General features: G+C 41.7%; 1 protein-coding gene across 1 annotated transcript in view; it reads left to right on the top strand.

Moving 5' to 3' along the window:
* The first annotated feature begins 2870 nt into the window (after window positions 1-2870).
* Window positions 2871-9534, top strand: part of CSNK2A1 (casein kinase 2 alpha 1) — a 58039-nt gene continuing 51375 nt past the window's right edge. The window contains exon 1 of the mRNA XM_072631682.1: window positions 2871-3552. The gene's annotated coding sequence lies outside the window, so the exon portion shown is untranslated. The remainder of the gene's footprint in view (window positions 3553-9534) is intronic.

Here is a 9534-nt window from a genome sequence, read left to right as displayed (position 1 = left end):
AAGGGATATGAGCAAGCAGTTTTCAGAGGAAGAAATTTAAGTTATCTATAGTCATATAAAAAAATGCTTTAAATCACTATTGGTTAGAGAAATGCAAATTATAACAACTCTGAGGTACCACATCAAACCTATCAGATTGGCTAACATGACAAAACACGAAAGTTATAAATGCTAAAGAAGATGTGGAAAAATTGGAATACTAATGCATTGTTGGTGGAGTTGTGAACTGATCTAACCATTCTGGAGACTAATTTGGAACTATGCCCAAAGGGCTATAAAAATGTACATACCCTTTGATCCAACAATACTACTTCTAGAGTTGTATCCCAAAGAGATCATAAAAATGGGGAAACAACCTACATGCACAAAAATATTTATAGCAACTCTTTTTGTAGTGACCAAGAACTGGAAATTGAGGAGAGGCCCATCAATTCAGGAATGGTTGAACAAGTTGTGGTATATGAATGTAATGGAATACTATTGTGCTATAAGAAATGATGAGCAGGCAGACTTCAAAAAAAAACCTGGAAAGACTTATATGAACTGATGCTGAGTGAAGTGAGCAGAACCAGGAGAACATTGTACACAATAACAGCTGCACTGTGGGATGACTAACTGTGATAGTCTTAGCTCTTCTCAACACCTCCAAAGACCTTATGATAGAAAATGCTATCCACATTCAGAGAAAGAAATATGGAGTCTGAATGACGAACGAAGAATACCATTTGCTCTCTTTTTTTTGTTTTATTTTGTTTTTCTTTCTCATGGTTCCTCCCCTCTGTACTAATTCTTCTATACAACAATGTGAAAATGTGTTTAATAAGAATGTACATGTAGAGCCTATATCAGATTGCATGCTCTCTTAGGGAGGGGGGAGGGGAAGGAGGGGGAGAAAATTTAAAAATTATGGAAGTGAATGTTGAAAAACAAAAATTAATTTAGAAAAAAAAAAGATTGCACCCAAACCAAACACAGAAAGAACTTCCACAGGTTTTATAGGAAAGAAAATTCTATCCATCATAGTCATACTAAGTAAAAGCATAGAGATAAGAGAAAGCAGAACTATATTGGTAAAAGCACCATATCTGTGGTCAGGGGACCATGGTTCAAATTCTGGCTTTGGCACTTGTGATCTGTGTGACTTTAGTTCCCTCATCTGTAAAATAAGGTGGTTAGATTACAATGATTTCTGAGGTTCCTTCTACTTCTAAGTCTATGATTCTCTGAAACATGAAGGGAAGGAGTAAGAAAAGCACAATGTAGGTCAGTAGTCTGTCAGTCACAAGTCTTTAGTAAGAGTTTAACATACACCAGGCTTTCTGCTATGTGGTAGAGATACAAAGAAAGGAAAAAATAGTATCTCTCTCCTCAAAGAACTCATTCTATTAGTGGAAAAAACATACAAAGAACTATGTGCATACAGGAGATATGGTAAATATTGAATGCAATCTCAGAGGGAAGGCCCTAGCAATGGGAGGGACTTCCTCAGGCCTCTTGCAGAAGATGGGATTTGAGCTGTTTTGAATGAAATCAGGGAAGCCAGGAGTTGGATATGAAGAGACAGCATTCCTAGCATGGGGGCAGTCAGTAAAAAGGCAGAGAGATACAAGAATGGAAAGAAGGATAGTGTCATTGAATGGTATAAAAAGTGGAGGGGAATTAAATGGAAGACTGGTAAGGTAAGGAGGTAACAAGGTGCCAGGCTCTGAAGGGTTTTAAATGTCAAACAGGATCTTATATTGGATTTCTATTTGGAGATAATAGGGAAGCAAAGAAGTTTAGTGAGTGGAGGGGGCAGGTGTTTGCATAACATGGCTAGACCCACACCATAGGAAGATCCCTTTGGCATAGGAGTAGAAAATAGATTGCAGTCAGGAGAGACTTGAGGCAGAAGGGTATGAAATGATGAGCAACTAGAGAAGTCAGGTGACACAGTGGATAGAGCACCAGGCCTGGAGTTAGGAAGACTAGAGTTCAAATCCAGCCTGAGACACTTTTCTACCTGTGTCACTTAATCCTATTTGCCTCTGTTTCCCCATCTGTAAAATGAGCTGGACAAGGATATGGCAAACCACTCCAGTATCTTTGCCAAGAAAATCCCGAATGGGGTCACAAAGAGTCAGACAACTGAAACAACAACAACTCTCCAACTCAAGATAAGGGGGTATTTACCAGATTGGCAGCTGTGTGAGTGGAGAGAAGGAGACTTCTAGGGAAGATGTTGTGAAGGTAGCAATGGCAACTTGGCCACAGATTGGATTGACGGGATGAGCGCCAATGAGGCGCAGAAGGGAAGGAAGACAGTGGCTTGGCAGGAATGGGGAAGCTGGGAAGAGGAGAGGAGGTCTGCTCTAGACTTGCTGAGTCTGAGGTGTCTGTGGTGCCGTTACACACCCGCAGTCAGAGAGCAGAGCCGTGAAAGACTGGACAGGAGACACCGAGTCAGTGCTGGACCTCTCGCGCACTTCTCACCTTTTACCTGGTGCTACCTGCCTTCACCTTCTGCGTTAACTACCTGCGCTAGACGTGAGGGAAGGGATCAGGACATCCCCAAGCCGACACCCCCCAAGCAGCACGGAGCTCAGACCGCTGGGGGTGGTAGAGGTTCGCTGAACTGCGGAGACAAGGCGCATCCCGCTAGTGGGGAAGTGGAGGGAAGTCCACATCAAACTCCCTAAAGCCTTCCTTTCTCCACCGAGAACTTCTCAGGTCCCTACACAACCCTCGGGCGCCAGCGCAGCCCCACGCCTTCACATCTGCCAGCCCCACGCTGACAAGCCTAGGAAGCGTCAGAGGAGAATGCAGCGCGTCCCCCGAATCGTGACGTCAGCACAGGGCCAACGACGTCACTCACCCTAACCTTTACCCTCACAATGTTCCGCATCCTCTCCCAGAGAGCAGGAAGTTTTGAAACCGAGAACAACCCATGAACCTTAAACCTAACCCTAAAGCTTCCCAAGGAGGAGCGGGAAGACTATAATTCCCAGAATGCTTTGCCATAAACTCTGGAGGTCGCGATGCTATTTCCTAACGGGACAGGATGGTTTCCGCCGCTGATTTGAGTATGGGAGGAAGTCGTAGTGACCTCCATCCGTCTTAATTTAGGCCGAACCAAGGACAAGGACGAGGGAGAAGGGACTTGACTTGATCACCCTCTTACGCACCGTTCGGGGAATACCACAAAGAATACAACGCAAACTAGTTTCATATACGTCCTTCTCTATACCCCGAGTACTTCTTTTGTTTCACTGTCGTCTGGGAGTACGGACCCCACCCGCCCCGAAACAATATATAGTATGACCCAACATGGCAGCGTTCACTTAGCCTCAACTGGGGCGGAGCCGGAAGCGGTCCCACCCCGCCTCCCCGCCTCTCTGCAGGAGGGCGGGCGGCTTGGAAGGGGCGGGGTTCCGCTTCCGGCAGCGGTGGCTGCAGCCTCGCTCTGGTCCCTGCGGCTGGCGGCCCAGCCGTGTGTCTCCTCCTCCGCCGCCGCCATATTGTCTGTGTGAGGAGAGGGGAGAGCGGCCGCCGCCGCCGCCACCACCACCACAGGTAAAGCGGAGTGGGCGAGCGGGGGGGGTTGGGAGTGTGGGTTCGGATTGGGGGAACGGCATCCGTCCCTCAGCTGGCCCTCCGAATTGCTGATAGACGGCCTACCGCCTTAACCCTGCTCTCCCCCTCCTCCAGCCCGGGGGGGGGGGACCCCCAGCAGCCCTCGGGGCCGCTTCTCGGGGGACCAGCGGGGCCTGGCCGGCGGGTGGGGACATCCCGAGGGACGGGAAGCAGCCTTCCAGGAGAGGAAAAGGGAAAATCTCGAAGTGTGTTGGGGTGGGAGGGGGCTGGGGAGCCCCTCGAGGTGGAGAGGCTGGGAGGGGGAGACAGCCTGGAAGGAAAGGGGAGGAGACAAGGGTGGGGCGGGAGGGAGTGGCGGCTGACGAGGAGGTGGAGGGGAGTGGTGTGGCCGGAGGTGGTGGAGGAGGAGGGAGGGGGCTCCAGGGGGACCTTTGAGGTAGGGTATACTGCCCACTCAGAGGCCGAGGGGTAGGTTGGGTGGAAGTCCAGGGTGGGGTCTGTCGAGAGTAGAGGACCCTGGTGGGGAGGGAGTGGGAAGGATGGGTGGGGTTGTAGTTGGAGAGATGATTTGGAGACTGAGTTTAGGCCAGGAAAGATAAGGGAAAGGGGTCTATTCAGAGGAGGTCTGGTGGCTTCTGGCTATATCGAGGGTGAGAGTTGTAAAGGGGGTTTACTCATGACCATGTGAAGGATAGGGGTTAAGTTAAGGTTTTGTGGAGTGTGTAGGGGGAAGGGATGGAACTGGATCAGCAATTTCTTGGTTAGAAAAATGATGGGATTTAGACAGTAGGGAGGCGCTTCTTCTATAACATGTACTCTTATGGATTGGGGACAGTGTTCACTCAAATGAAGTTGCTTTCTTGGATATTAAGAACGATAGCTTTGTAGAAAAGAAAAAAGAAGAAAGAAACAGGTGGTCCGAACATTAAAAATAGGAAATATCTACAGTGGGATTAGCTTCCTTATTTTATGGGAATGATAGGTTTAGCCTACATTTGAATAAAATTGGAGACCAAGAACCTGAGAAGAACCAAGACTTACAAATGTTTTTTCTACTTTTTGTATGACCTGTTTGTTCTTAAGTCAGTTGACTTGACAGGCAAGTCTGACCTGGGGCTGAATGTTAAAATTTGGCCTGGACTCCAATGTCCTTGTAAACACCTCCAAGAACTTGTAGCTGTTGCTTTTCTCCATTCCATTATTCCACCTTCAGCTTACCTGGATTGATTTGCCTTATTCTAAATTTGGTGATTTGGCTTCATAATCTTTTGTGGGGGAGGGACAGGAATGGGTAGTAAAATATTGACTTGGAAAACACATTACCTGTTTTGTTTTCTGTTTGATCAACTGAGTAAAGAGTGGAATTACACTGAAACAAATTATCTTAAAAACAAAATTTTGAAATAAAATTTAAAATATTGGAAACAATTTAATTTAGTCCCTTTTAAAGGTAAAGAAATTGGCACTGAGGGCTGCTCATTTTACCCAAGGTCACAAATTCTAGTTTAGGTTTTTTAGTAAAGGACTGATGGTGGGGAAGGAAAGAGGCTCAAAGTTGAGAAGGGGATTCATTTATGGGCAATGGTTATTTCTTAGGGGCTGATAACAGCTGGTAATGAACTGCCTTTCCACAAGGATATTTTTAGTTCTTCCTTTTGCTACCCACTACCTTCCAGAATAAATCCTTGCTTTCACTTTTGCCTCCATGTTTGAACATTTAACTTAATATCCTGCCTTTTCCTTTTATATTCCTTTTAACTAAAGAATGAATTCTTTTGAGAAGTCATCTTAAAGTCTTTAGTAGATAAGAGCTGAAAAAAACAAGAGTTTGTTGGGAATAACTTTCTAAAGAACAAAGGCAGCAAAGGATTACTTTTCTGAGGTGCCTGGCTCACAGATGCTTGGGTAACATTGAGAAAACTTACTCTTGACACTTAAAATGTTCTGCTAGCAGGAGACGTTCTCCACTCTTTGATGTTTATTCAATAATTCAGATGTGGAAAGAAAGACCATCAACATGTGGCAAAATAAAAATTTAGCTCTGTTTTGATAGAACTTTCAGAAATACTAGGTTTTTTTTCTTATTCTGCGTACCATAATAGACTTCCTGGAAAAAAATATATGTTTAGCGTGAAACTTACAGAGATGTTGTCATTTTGTCCCCATTAATTTATATTGCCCAATAGAAATATGTCATCAGTATGATCAAGTGTACAGTTCAGTGCATCACCCTTTTGGAAGCTTATGCTTTTTAGAAATAAGGACTGCAGTGAATATTTTCCAATTTGATAAACCTCTGGAGTTTGTGTGAAGGGTCCTACCATGTCTTTCAAAAAAACCCATGGATTTTATCTGTCATCTTCATTTCGGAGTCAGGACAGAGACCTTCAGAAAGTTGTATTTAGTGTTAGGAGAAAGCCTTTTAGTCTTAATTTAGCTAATTTCTATAGAATCAAGTGTAAAATAAATGAGTTTTTTTAAGGTAGCACAATCTGAAATGAGGGAGACTGGGCTTGAGTAAAATGGGCTGTAGGAGAGGAAGTAACTAACTGAAAGAATACTTGGAATGGGAGTCAGAAGTCACTGTGATCTTCAGCAAGTCACTTTACTTCTTTAGGCCCCAGTTTTCTCAACTTACTAGATCAAGTGTTCTTAACATTTTTGGGGGGGAGGGAGTGTGAGAGAAATGGAACTTTTTGGCAGTCTAGTGAAGCCTATAGACTCCCCAGAATAATGGTTTTTAAATGCATGAAATAGAATATGTAAGACTGCAAAGAAAACAAAATTAAATTGAAATAAAGTTGTCAGAATGTTTTAAAAATCCAGTTCAATGATCTCAGGTTAAGAACCCCTACCACTAGATTAATCTTAAATTAATCTTGTGTCAGTTTCTTTCTTATGTGTTTAATTGGAGGGAGAGATAATTTTCTCTTTGTTTACAATTTCATAGAAACAAAGAATTATAGAACTTAACAGACTAAGGTTTATCTAGTTACCTTGTTTTATAGATTTAAGAAAATGAGTGAGAGACTTTCTCAAGGTCCCATAGCTAGTTAGTAGCAGATCAGGGATTAGAACCAAGCTTTCTTTACTCCCAATCCCAACATGCTTTCCACCACAGTTGCACTGTGGTCCCAAGGTAATGTGTGTATATGCACATGAGCTCACAGTTCACAAGTTAACTGGTATGACTTGACATACTGCTAGATAAATGCTCAGTCTTCTTTTGACAGTAAGGTAGTCCTAGGTTTTTGGTTACTGGCCTGTGATTAGTTTCCTGGATGACCTTGAGTAAGTTGTTTACCATCTTTGTTTCACAGGAGTGTTTAGGGTGAATTAATATTGCTTTTGAATGCTTATTGATAGATGAGGCTATAAAAGTACAAAGCATTTTATCACTTGTTTGTATTTCTTAATAGTGGGAAATGTGGGCAAACTAGACTTGCAAATAAGACATTTCTACAGGATTATTAAGACAAAATTCCTACTTAAAGGAAGGATTTGAGTTGGATTATGGATATAGGGTGATTGTTTTTCTCCCTATGTTTTGTATTCCCTTGGGTAGGTTATATCAGATTTCTCTGTTGAGTAGTCTTTTTCCCATGGTCTAGATATCAAAGATTGTTAGGCCTTAAAAAATAAGTTTGAGGGTAAAAGACTCACAGTATCAAAAGATACCACTTAGAGTGGCATTTCAGTGCTTTCTCTTGGATCCTACACATAAGGTACCTACCTAGTAACTGTTGCTATGGTGGGTAAGCTTTTTTTTTTTTTTTTTTAACAATCATGTTAATATTCTTTCTCTGTGAAGGAAAATATTGATGCCGTTTCTGAAGTAAAGGTTAACAGCTTAGATTAAAGATGCTTGTTATATGGTTTTAGAATTGTGGGTTCTTAGAACCAATAGAGCTCTTGAAGATATTTGTCTGTTTTTTACAGCTTTGTTGTTTTGGTGACTACCTGATAGATTTTCTTAGATAACTTTAGTTTGTTGAGAAAGGTGAGTATTGTGAGTTCTCTCAAACTATGTTTATGTATATATTGATAGACTATTCAGAATTTTTTTGTAGGTTTATAGCAGTATTTTGTAGTTGCTAAAATATCTCCCCAGTAATGTGACTTTAATACCCACTTATGTATCTTCAAACATTAAGAAATTGATTCTTAAAACATGAATTATATTATTCAAGTAAAGGGGAAATTGCAGATTCTTAGATATGTAAATATTCTATGAATTTCCTTAGTAAATCAGAATACACAAGGATTTGCCATGAATGCTTTTAGCCATTGCACCTATGACAATTGTAGGGTTTACCAAATGGCACAGCTCAAAACGAGAGTCATTTTACCTTCCCAGTCTTCAGTTTTCTTCATCTATAAAATGAGAGGGTTGAAGTAGGAGATCTCTACATCCCTTCCAGTTTTTAATGTGAGAAAAATTGTGGGAGTTAGGATGTAGATGAATCCTCTTATCCTATAGAACATCAGGGTTGGGAGTGACCTTAGAGAGCATATGGTCCAACCGTCTCCTTTTATAGATTAAGACTAGAAAGGTGAAATGACTTACCTAAGGTTTCCTTCATGTTCAGTGAGAAGGACTTGAACCCAACTTTGCAGACTGACTCCTGAGGCTCTTTCTACAGTGCAGAAACTTGGACACTTTCTGAAGTGTTTCCTGTTTCAGTATCAATTTGCTTTGTGTACATGTGGGTATGATTTCTGAAAGGTATTCTTAATTTAAAATTTAGAAGTTTTATGACCCTTATTAATTGATTAAACTGAAGCTACTATCAGTGAAGACAAATGGTTACAAAGGAGATGATTCAGGTCCAAGACAAATCTTCAAACTTAATTGTCATTTCCATTTACAGGAGTCTTTAATGAGATTTCTTGATAAACAGTTTGTGTTAGTGTGTAAGGCCCGTATTGCAGATGAACAGAAAGCCTAGACTAAGGCAATGCACTTTGGACTGTTTAAAAGATGTCTCTTATTTAGGTGGACTATGAGCATGTCTTAAAATGACTAGAATACCTCACCTCTGACATAGTATTAAAAAAAATATCTCTGCATTCCTTGGTTACCTTGTACCAGGATCAGAATTCTCTTATATCATGGGGTCTCAAGGAACAAAACTTGGGAGGTTCCTGGTGTATTGTGTGGCTGGTTAAATGCTTTGGTCTCTCGAGGTGGAGTTATTTCTGCGTTAATATTTGTCTCATCTCCCTGCCCTATCCTCTGAGGGGATCCACTACTCAGCTTTCTTGTTTACTGTACTTTGTCAGTGCTCTTATGCCATAAACTCCCCAGGGTTGGAACCTGTTTTATCTTTATTTGCTCTCTGTTTTTATAACTCAATATGTATTAAGTGGAAATAACATCTGCTTTACAATTCATTTTTTTAAAAACTGATTCTCATACTGTAGCTGTCCAACTAATCCAATTCAGATAAGTAAACTAGGAAGCTGTGTCTTTTAGACTTCTTGATTTCTCCTTATTTTACTTTCTCCCCTCCCCCCCAATCTAAAGACAGTTTTGAGAGGGGTGCATCTGGAGAATTTTGAGCTGAACATTGAATAGGAAGATTTATAGTTAGATGTTTGCTCAGTTTAACAAACATGGAGTATCTGCTTTGTGAAAGCTGAGGAAGTTAATGCTGCGATAGATTGACTTTTAAAAAGCATAGCCCCTGCCGTTAAGAAATTTATACAAATTTTCAAGTGTCATTGCAAGGGAAAGGTCCAGATAGTGACGTGAGACATAGATTTCAGGGGGACAAGATCACATTAAGCTAGAGAGGTGACATCCGAACTGGGTCTTGAAGGGAAGGATTTCAGCAGGGATAGTTGAGGTGGGAGAGGGTGAAGTTGTATGCTTGAGACAGAGAAGGGTAAAAGAACATGGCTAAGATGAAACATTGAGAAGAGCAGTTTAGTTAGGAGGGAATGAAGTATTGTAAAATA

Source organism: Notamacropus eugenii, chromosome 1 (assembly GCF_028372415.1).
Source record: "Notamacropus eugenii isolate mMacEug1 chromosome 1, mMacEug1.pri_v2, whole genome shotgun sequence".
NCBI lineage: Eukaryota > Metazoa > Chordata > Mammalia > Diprotodontia > Macropodidae > Notamacropus > Notamacropus eugenii.
Note: the sequence above shows the minus strand (reverse complement) of the source record. Positions and strands in the feature narration are given on the sequence as shown.